The sequence below is a fragment of the Ipomoea nil genome, unplaced genomic scaffold (assembly GCF_001879475.1).
Source record: "Ipomoea nil cultivar Tokyo-kokei standard unplaced genomic scaffold, Asagao_1.1 scaffold0761, whole genome shotgun sequence".
NCBI lineage: Eukaryota > Viridiplantae > Streptophyta > Magnoliopsida > Solanales > Convolvulaceae > Ipomoea > Ipomoea nil.
The window spans coordinates 30,001-40,882 of record NW_017617189.1 but is presented as its reverse complement, the minus strand read 5'-3'; the positions used below and the strand labels follow the sequence as shown (position 1 = coordinate 40,882).

Below are 10,882 nucleotides of genomic sequence, written 5' to 3'. Positions count from 1 at the left end.
TGCACTGGTTCGGAAACACGTCGTCTTCTTCGCTCTGGTACGAACTCAACTACATTGAATCCAAAGGGAGGATGAAGAAATGCAACCGGATTTGGTAGATTGCTTTCGGAAGTGGATTCAAATGTAACATTGCGGTCTAGAAATACAACCAGAACCTTAAAAATTCGACGATGGACCATGGAATTATATATATATCCTCAAAAATCACAGTCAACAAACGGTCAAATAGACAGAGGACCAAATTGTGTTAAAATTACAAAGTTAAGGACTTAATTGGTCGAAATTAAAAATTGAGAACCAATTTGTGAATTTAGCTATAGTTGAGGGACCATTTTGAGTATTTACTCAATAATCAATGTATACTTACTTTAGTTTTTGTCTAATGATTAAAATGGATTACAAAAATTAGATAAAAGCTTTTATATCTAAAGAACTAGAAATAGGTACCCATCATTCCATCAACGCCAAATGACTTTGTGGTTAAGTGGTATGATGTAGTTTTTTCATATGGGAGATTATGTGTTTAATTAAGCTTCAGTGAAGCCGATATAAGTTTAGTCAGCAGTACTCAAAAGAAAAAAAAAAATCAATGTCCATCAGTGGGGGCGGTAAACCGAATTAGATAGAATCGGTCTCTTTCCACTTAATTAAAAGTTTTGGGTTATTTTGGATGTGTGATGTTAATGACTAATCGAGAACTTTTTAAGATGGTATTGATTTCTACTTAACAAAGGGGTCAATCGAGGAATTGGGGTGCAGTGATTTTAATTTGAATCAACCTCCTTGGAGGATATCCTTCGCTTTGATGCCTTGGGGCCTCGTCACATCACAAATAAAGAGTCAAGAGGCAATGGTATTGTGGGGATTTTCTCGATTATAAAATGAGTTAATACCTAAAATCGTCCTCAATTATAGTGATTTTTCTCAATTTCGTCCTAAACGACTTTGGTGACCTAATATCGTCTTAGACTTTTGTAGTTCGCTCAATTTAGTCCTCCATTTGTTATTCCGTCAAATTGGTGTTAAATAAAGGGACAATTCAGTAATGTCAATATTGATCTTTCTTTACTTTCAATGAAGTGCGAAATTCCTCTTTCTTGTACGAATTACACCCAGAATTACTCCCGGACCTGCAAATTAAATTTTATATTCGCAGTTTTAGGAGTAATTCTGGAAGTAATTCGTAAAAAAAAAAGGATTTCGCAGTTCACATGTCTATGAGTAAAGAGATGCCAATATTAAAATTACTGAATTGTCTATTTATTTAACACCAAATGGACAGAATAACAAATGAGGAACTAAATTGAGCAAAAACACAAAATTCTGAGACTAAATTGAGCGAAACACAAAAGTTTAGGACGATATTAGGTCACTAAAGTCGTTTAGGACGAAATTGAGAAAAATCACTATAGTCGATGACGATTTTGGGTATTAACTCATTATAAAATAATAAAAAAAAGTTAATTACGGTATTATTTTAATTGATTGATTGAAAAAATTTATGATTAAATAAAAAAAATCAGGTGCAAAATTGATTGGTTGATAAAATTATGATAAGATAAAAAAATTATGTATAAAATTGACTTATTGATAAAATTTATGCTCAAACCAAAAAACTAGGTACAAATATTATTAAATGAAGTTACCCTAAATGAAAGAAGTAGTAAGTTCGACTATGTGGTCTAATGGTATCCGGGTTAGACTTCCATTTGGAAGGTTGTAAGTTCGAGCCTCAGTGGAGGCGTTATTAGCTCTCTGTGTTTCAGTAGGTTGAGAAAGTATATGAACAGATACTACAATGTAATAGAGCTAGTAGCATTCAAAAAAAAAAATGAAAGAAGTTGTAAAGTTAGTATAGTCTAAAAATTATTTCAGCAATTTAATGTTTAATTAACACTCCTATGAAAGTTGTGACAAAAGGGATGAAATAAATGGTCAAAAATTTATTATCTATGTTTCACTTTTGCTTACGTTATAAACGTTTGCCAAATTTAGTTCTTGTTGTTTTTTTGAAAATTTGCCTAATTTAGTTCTTATATCTTTATAATGAACTAGTATTTGTCCCGTGCGATGCACGACAAATATGTTATAAAAAAAATACCCTATGTAAGGTTTATTCATATATAAAAATTTTGTTATTTTTAATAATTATCACCCGCGCGATGCACGGGGAAAAATTATGTTATTATAAATATTAATAAAAAAATAAAAAAATAAAAAAATAAAAATATTTTAAATTGTTTAATATAATAATATTTTGAGCTTGCATTGGTCAAGTATTTATTATTTTTATAAAATACAAAATTACAATTAAAATTAAAATTAAAATTTTGTATGGTTAATATAATTTCTAATTATGTACATATTCAAATAAACTTATAGAGAGAATTTACATAATTACATTGATTTATTCTTAATTGTATTTTAGCTATATTATAATTTTCACAATACAAATAATAACTAAGATAATTACATTTAGAAAGTAAATTTCAAATTTTGTATGAGTAAATTTAAACTCTAATTGAACATATTTTTTTATATGATTATATAATACATTGTTTATGCACATGTCATTCCATAAACTCAAATGTCATTCTATAAGTCCAAGTCCACTATTTTGTGGAGATAATTCAAATGTATTTTTTTTCTTTTAAAAGTCCTAAGTTTAGAAATCCATAAAAACATTAAAGACCCATATGATATATACATTTATATATATATTTAAATTTTTATTTATGGATCGAATGATTTTTTTTTTTTATTCTGAAATTCAATAATTGACCCACGGCCCGCAGCATTTGCTTTCTTCATCCCTTCTCGCTTCTGCCATTTCTTTGAAGCATTTGAGAGGGAGAAAAATTATATGTAGAGGCTTGCATTAGTTGCACTGTTTCAGATATCGAATAGGCTTTCATCGAAAATTTAATTAATATTGTAGAAGCACCATATATAACAAAAGCATATCAATAAACTTTCATTGTAAAGCCAGAGATTTAATTGATATTGCATCGTTTCATATTTTCTATTAATCGGGAATCGGAATCCTTAATCCTAATATCATAACATTTAATAACTCCATTAATTCAATAAATGTAATCCTTTGTTATGGGCGAGAAAAAAATAGCTATTTTATTTTTCAAATGTTGTGTTTTTATTTTTTTATTTTTTTATTTTTTATTTTAGTTTTTATAGTAAAGGATGTTGTGGCTATTTTATATTTATAGCTAGTAATAATAATAATGTTGGTAATTAATTGTAACATTAATCTTAACTATATGATTTGGGAAGTAACATTAATTGTAACATAAATTACTTCCCAACCATATAGCTTTATTATAGTTTAGATTAGATAAATTAAAAGCGATTTCTAACTTGTTCAGTTGTATTAAAATTAGACTTTGTTAAATAACTTGGTTGGCGTGAGTGCCGTGTACTTTATCCCTTAAGAGAGATGTTGGAAATAACGAACCAAAAGTTGATTTAATATTCCAAAAATAATATTTATATATACACACGAAAATATATAAAATTTATATATATATATATATATATATATATATATATATATATATATATATATATATATATATATATATATATATATGAAAAAAGATATATCAATATATATCAACCAAAATTGAAACTAATAATCCTCAGAGTATAAGTCTAATCCAACGACAAAAACAAATATAAAGAGAGGATTTTTGCTTAGAAGCATAATCCAAACCGAAAGAAGAAGGAGATTGACTCGTGTTTGGGTATAGGGTTTTAAACGCGAGTCAAGAGATCACTCTTTCCTTAAAACCTTATTTGCTACCTCCCAAACACTAGTACAAAATGGAGCAAAGAAATTAGAGTTTAAGCTACCCTTCTTTAAACAAGGGTAGTGTATTATTTTAAAAAAATGGGGCGGTGGCATTATTGTAAATAAATGAAGAAGAAACCGCTACCCTTTTTAAAATAAGGTAGCGGTTAAATAAAAAAAAAAAGACGAAAACAGTTTACCGCTGCCCTTTCTCGTAGCAAGGGCAGCGGAAACAATATCTAAAAAAAAAAAAAAAAAAAAAACTCAAAAAAGAAAAAATAATCAGTTGATCGAAAACCCTCGCTCACAACCCTCAACACATGCCGATCGACGCCTCACCTCCCTCCCTCAACACACGCCGGCGCCGACGCCGACGCCTCACCAGTGACTCCCTCAGCCGCCGCGACAGTTCTCCTCACCGCCACTCAGTTCTCCTCGCGCTGTGAGTTCCACCTGTTCATCGATTCACCGCCGCAATGCCCTCATCCGCCGTGTCCACCGCCACAGTTATCAGCCTTCGCCGCCGCTGCTTCGTATCAGGTAATATTTTTTTTTTTGGTTAATTTTTTAAAAATTATTATTGTAATAAATATTATGTTTGTTAATTTTTATAATCTGTATTTCGAATTTTTAGTTATTTGTTGTTATTTTGGTTATTATAAACCAATTGTCCTAAAGTTTTAAATTTGCAGTGATAAACCAATTGTCCTAAAGCTTGAATTCTATCTTTTTCGTCTGTCTGCAGTGGGTACGAATGTTGGAAACAATGTTAGGATAGTTTTGAAAATGCAAAATTATTTTATATATAAACATATTGCAGTGGGGACATACTATATATAAAGCTAGTGTTTCATAAACATATATTGGATAGGGGATTTGATTAAAAAATGCAGTGGGGATCAGTGAACACTACAAATCATATTTTAAAGGGATTTGTGTGATTGCAATGTTAGGATCAGTGAAACAATGTTAGGAAAGCATTAGAAAAAGAAAGCTTTTTCTTTTCAAGTAATCTATTGAATGGCCACATTTTCTTCCTTAATTGCTTCTTCGAAATTTCAAGTAGTTTCATGCAATTTCAGTAAATAGCAAGTCTATACTACTGCTTATCACTCAAGGATCTGTATCGTGACACTTTGGGTCACGTGAGTTGTAGTTAAATGAACAAGTTTGTATTCAAAACAGTATAGTCCCATGCTTGTTTGTACTATTTTTTTCTTTTTACTGTCTCATTTATGTTTGAGAAAGTATTAAGACTATATATGTTCTGGAGATAAAGATGCTTTAGTTGATTATTTCTTTTAACAGTAGAAGGATAAACAGAACATTGACTTTTTACTCTTAAGACTATATATGTTCTGGGGTACTTAGAGTATCGTTTCTCACTCTTTTACTCTTAATTTTATTTCTCACTCACAAGTAATATCAGTTTTACTTTTTATCTATCATTCTCAATGTTGAAAATTTATGCATGAAACTTTGCTACTCATGATATCTAAGCACTGGTTTATTGTTGTCTACACTTAATATAACCAGGAGCGGATCTGTTAGAGTAAAGAACATGAAAAGGATAACAGAAAGATAAAGTGGTTTATTGAACAGGGATGGAGTTGCGGGCATAACCTGATGATTTATTGCTTAGCTGGGCAGTATATGAGGGTGGTCAGCAGAGAGGTAAAGTGGCAAGCAAGGAACAAGCTTGGGGCTGGCAATGGAACACCATGGTCATCTCTTTTTAGCATGCTAGAAAGGATTAGTTTTGGTATCTCATGTCTTCTTAGTTTTGTTTCTTTGCTGTGTATGGTTTTGTTTGGGGCTGGAGGCTTGGTGTGGTCCTTGTACAACACTCACACTGATTTGGGAGTGCCTTGGCAAAAAGGAAATGATGGAATAGTAGGGAAAAGAAAAAGAAAACAAACAGAATGATGAAAACAGAAAAGAAAAAGAGAAAAAGAGAAAGGAGAATAATTGAGAGAACTAGGCCACAATTTACATGATAAAGTGATGAACTAAGGTTCAACAATAATTTGATTGCTACACAAGCATATTTAATATGTTTGAGTATGACCAATAGTGCTGAGCTAGTTTCTCTTGTCAGTGCACCAAAATAATGTAATATACTTTGCTTTTTATTTTTATTTTTATTTTTATTTTAATATTGGGAATTCTATGTGTTGCTATGCCACTTTGCTTTTGGAAGTATAAATCAATGGAATGGCTACTTGGAAATTCACATCTGAAAATGGTAGATTGTTTGCTATTTGGTATATTTGCAGTTGGGTTCATCATTTTAATGGGTTGTGGAGCATTTTTAATGAAAATATTTGTAATTTAGGAGAAAGCTCCCTACATTGCTAAGGCATAGCAGCGCAAGGAGGACTACAACAGACAGATGGAAGCTTACAACTAAGAAAAGGTTAGTAAGTTTTCATATATTATTCAATTCGTATAGTTATCTTGGTTGTCTTGTTCCTTTAGTATGTTTTATGTTTGAAGTTTGAGTCTTTCTTGTGATTGACAAATAGGAGGGAGGTGATGAGGAAGAGTTTGATAAGTCCAAGTCTGAAGTGAATGATGATGAGGAAGACGGCAGTGGAGAGGTTTGTAAACGTTTCATTACGACCTTTTAAGTACAATAGTATTCAAAAAAAAAAAAAATACACTATACACTGTATTTATTTATGATCGATCTATGTGATGAATGTAGCATGCTAATCATATTTAAAGATCATGTGCTTTATTATATTCCTTCTTTTTATACATGCATATATACTTAAAAGTATAAAGTATCTATTATCATATGCAAATTTATTATGTAAGTTTTAGTTTTGGTTGCATGTTCATCACTTTGAATAACAAATTAAATTATTACATTAGAAATAAGTGATCTTGCTCCTTTACTTTTACTTTAGTATTTGATATAGTGTGTTGATAATATTGTGTTAATATGTAGTGTGTTGATAATATTGTGTTAATATATAGTGTGTTGATAATATTGTGTTTTGATAGTTTGTTGATAATATTGTGTTGATATGTAGTGTATGAATTTCGTATAGGATTTTTAAAAAATTGGGGGATTTAAAAATAAAATGTTTTTTTTTTAAATAAAAAAAAAATCCGCTACCCTTCTTTTGAAAGAAGGGTAGCGGATGCTTTAAAAATATAATAATATTCGCTACCCTTCTATACAAGGGTAGCGGAAAGCTCACGACTTTCAGCGTCCCCCACATCCGCTACCCTTGCACAAGGGTAGCGGATGACCCTTTACAAGGGTAGCGAATGTGCATTTCTGTACTAGTGAAAAATGCTAGGAGCGTTGGGGCCTAGGTTTCCCAAGATAAAACGTGCTACGGTTCGACGTTTGAGCACCCAAACGAACGAACCCGGCGAACTAGAGCAAAGCCTTGAATACAGTTAGGCAAAGAAAGGAGTAGAAACAGAGATTTTGGAGCTAAAAACGTGCAAGTGTGTATGCTATTCTTCTTGTTCTCTCTTGTGTTAAAATTTCTGCTGCTCTATGTCTTCTTATATAGGGATGTAGGACCTTAATAGTATTAAACAATGCCATTAAACTTGGCTTTGTAACATCTGAAACAGCAAGCCATTACCCAGGAATTAAATTCAAAATTGAAATTTGGATTTAATTGAAAATTAATTCCATAACTGCAGAATTGAATCCCATATTTGTCTGTTGGCCTTCAGCCATGGTTCGACCCTAACGCTGAATCCAGACTGGCTAAGTTTCGGCCCTAGGCCGAAACCATACTGCCTCAGTTTCGGCCTCACGAGTTCGGCCAAGGCTTGGCCGAACTCAGCAATTCTCGTGCTGCCTCTGGCCGAGCTGCTGTCGCAGTTCGGTCAAGTGGCTTAGTGTTGGAAAAATGATACCGAAAGTTGGCATAACTTAGCCTGCAAGACCAGCCCAATTTCCAAGTGCCGGTGCACACGAGCTCAGGCTTGAATCAAGTCTTTTCGATCTCAGTTTTGTATAATAACTCGCAAACTACATATAAAATTTTAGAAAAATGGTCGAATAAGCCCATAAACATTGCTTAAAAAGTCAATTAGTACCCTAAATTTTTAAAAATTGCAATTACACACTTTAACATGTTAAATTGAGTCAATGAAGCCCAATAATCGATAAATGATCATCATTGGCTCAATTTAATATGTTAAAGGGTGTAATTGCAATTTTAAAAAATTTAGGGATCTAATTGACTTTTCAGGTAAATATTTTTTAAGAGCTTATTTAACTTTTTTCGCAAAGAAAATTGCACTAAAAAAATCATGTGTGATGGACCCACAAATTTTTATATATAGCCTTAATTTACAAATTATCGACACAACTGGTTATCATTGAATAATTAAGAGAGAATTTTTTTAAAACAATAGTTAATAACAATAAGTTTGCATCAAAATTTTATATTTTCTTTTATATAAAATTGTTGGATTCGTTGCCAGTGACCTTGTAGTCTAGTGGCACAAAGCAATTAGGAGGTCGATCACTTGTATTTGACATGACTTGACGAAATTTGGTCGGACATTCACCTAAGGTTCGCCAGAGTTGGACGAAACTCTAGTTGACATGCACTTACAGGTCATCAACAAGTTTGTAGGTTTCATTGCTCCAAAACAACATGTATGTTTGTAAGTTTAATTGCAACTTTTGAAAATTTAAAGATCTAATTGACTTCTTAAGTAAAGTTTAGAGGCTTATTTGATATTTTTTCCTTTTCTTTGTGAATGGTTAAAAAGGTTTGTGAATAATAAATGCTGAAATGACATTTATCAATTCAAATCAATAAATTTAATATCATGTCATTATACTAAATTTGTATATATATATATATATACGGATATACGTTTATGTGCCCAACAAAAAAAAAAGAATGAAGAAATTATAGTGAATTTTTATAATAAAATATTCACGACATATCATTTTTATGTGTTAGAATTAGGTAATAGTAATTTAATTAAGTAATTTATAATTTAATATTTCATAATCTTTAATTTAATGTTAATATATAAAGTTATATATTTAAAAATTACATAAAAATACTATTAAATAAAAAAAATAAATTTAGAAATTATATAAAATAAATAAATAAATAAATGAGAGTTGATTCGATCAAAAATAATAAGTAAAATTTGTAACATGAGAGAGAGAGAGAGAGAGAGAGAGAGTAATTATATTAAATTTTATTACTTCTAAAAAGTATAGTAATATTATTACTCCATAAATAAATTCAAAATATTCGGATTAAATAAAATAAATTATATTTCAGTAGGTTGAGAAAATATACGAACAGATACTACATGTAACAGAATCAATAGCACTCAAAAAAAATTGTATAATACACTACAGGGAAAATTAGAAACTAAATATTTGTACATTTTTATAGTTATCTACTTATCTTCAAGTTCTTATAATAAACACCCTCTAAATCTTTTACCATCAGATGTGACTTTACAATATACAAAATGAAATAATTCATATCATGCCAATTCAAGCTCACCTAATTTAAGAAGAAAGGGATGGATTTGGTATTGTTAGCTCCATTATTTGTTGTTCCCATGCACACAAATTAAAGAGATGGACAAAAGCGCATATATATATATATGGAAGGGTTCAGGTGTGGGAATAGTTTTCCGTGCGATTGAACGCACCTTAAACATTAAAATGGCGCACATTAAGTACACAAATCACCACGCATCTTAAGCATACAAACAAAGCACCTTAAGACCACAAATTACTCACCTTAAGTACATAAACTACGCACATTAAGCACAGAACAAAGCACATTAAGCACAAAATCCACGCACTTATAATTTTAAAATGGCTCACATTAATCACAAACTCACGTGAATTAAAGCACAAAATCCACGCATCTTAAGCACAAATCTCACGCACCTTAAACACAAAACTCATGCACTTTAAGATTTACCAACTACTCACATATCATTAAGCACAAAACCCACGCACCTTAAGCACAAACTCACGCACATTAAGCACAACACTCACGCACCTTAAGCACAAATCTCACGCACCTTAAGCACAAAACTCACGCACTTTAAGTTTTAACAACTACTCACATTAAGCACAAAACTCACGCACCTTAAGCACAAACTCACGCACATTAAGCACAAAACTCACGCACCGTAAGGACAAATCTCACGCACCTTAAACACAAAACTCACGCACCTTAAATTTGACTTAGATGCAAAAATTACCAAATTGCCACCGTATTTTTTTTTAAAAAAAATTTTGTTAATCCTGGACCTTGATTTAAGTAAGATCAATGACTCAGATTTAACCCCACAACCGCACCTGGGGCTACCAATCGCATCGGTACATATATATATATATATATATATATATATATATATATATGTATGTATATATATATACATACATATATGTATATATATATATATATATATATGTATATATATATATATATACACATACATATATATGTATGTATATATATATACACATACATATATATGTATGTGTATATATATATACATACATATATATGTATGTGTATATATATATATATATACATATATATATATATATACATATATATATATATATATATATATATATATCCGGATCAGGTGAGGACATGAGGACTAATATTGTGCGTTTATTTATTTTTTTTATTTGGATGGCCCAGATTTGAGTTTCTGAGATGACACGTATTGATCTTTTTTGTTAAAGTGGGGTAGTAGTGTCTTTTTTTTTTTTTTTTTTTTTTTTTAAGTGTGAACGCATGTGTAATCCTTGGCCAAATTTGTTTCCTATTTTCTTAGATCATCACCGTTGCGATTTGGAGCCGCGATTTCTTCATCATTGATTGAGTGTTCGCCCATGTAAACTAATAAGTATTTTTTATTTTTTTTCGTTCGTTCTTTTGAGTATAATATTGTCTATATTTGGATGGTCGTGTATATGTACAAATGCATGGGTAGTACGATTGTTCATTCGTGTGTTGATTGTGCAACTAGTGTTGTAAGTTGTGCACCATAGGCTAGAGAGTTGTGCATTATAGTACATAGTTCAGTGCATTG

The 10,882-nt window shown here is 30.9% G+C and overlaps 1 long non-coding RNA gene across 1 annotated transcript; it reads left to right on the top strand.

Moving 5' to 3' along the window:
- Window positions 1-4,104: 4,104 nt before the first annotated feature.
- On the top strand, window positions 4,105-6,203 carry LOC109176825. The gene is made up of 3 exons (XR_002053464.1): window positions 4,105-4,345; window positions 5,342-5,479; window positions 6,141-6,203. It is a non-coding gene; the product is annotated as an uncharacterized LOC109176825 (long non-coding RNA).
- Window positions 6,204-10,882: the final 4,679 nt, after the last annotated feature.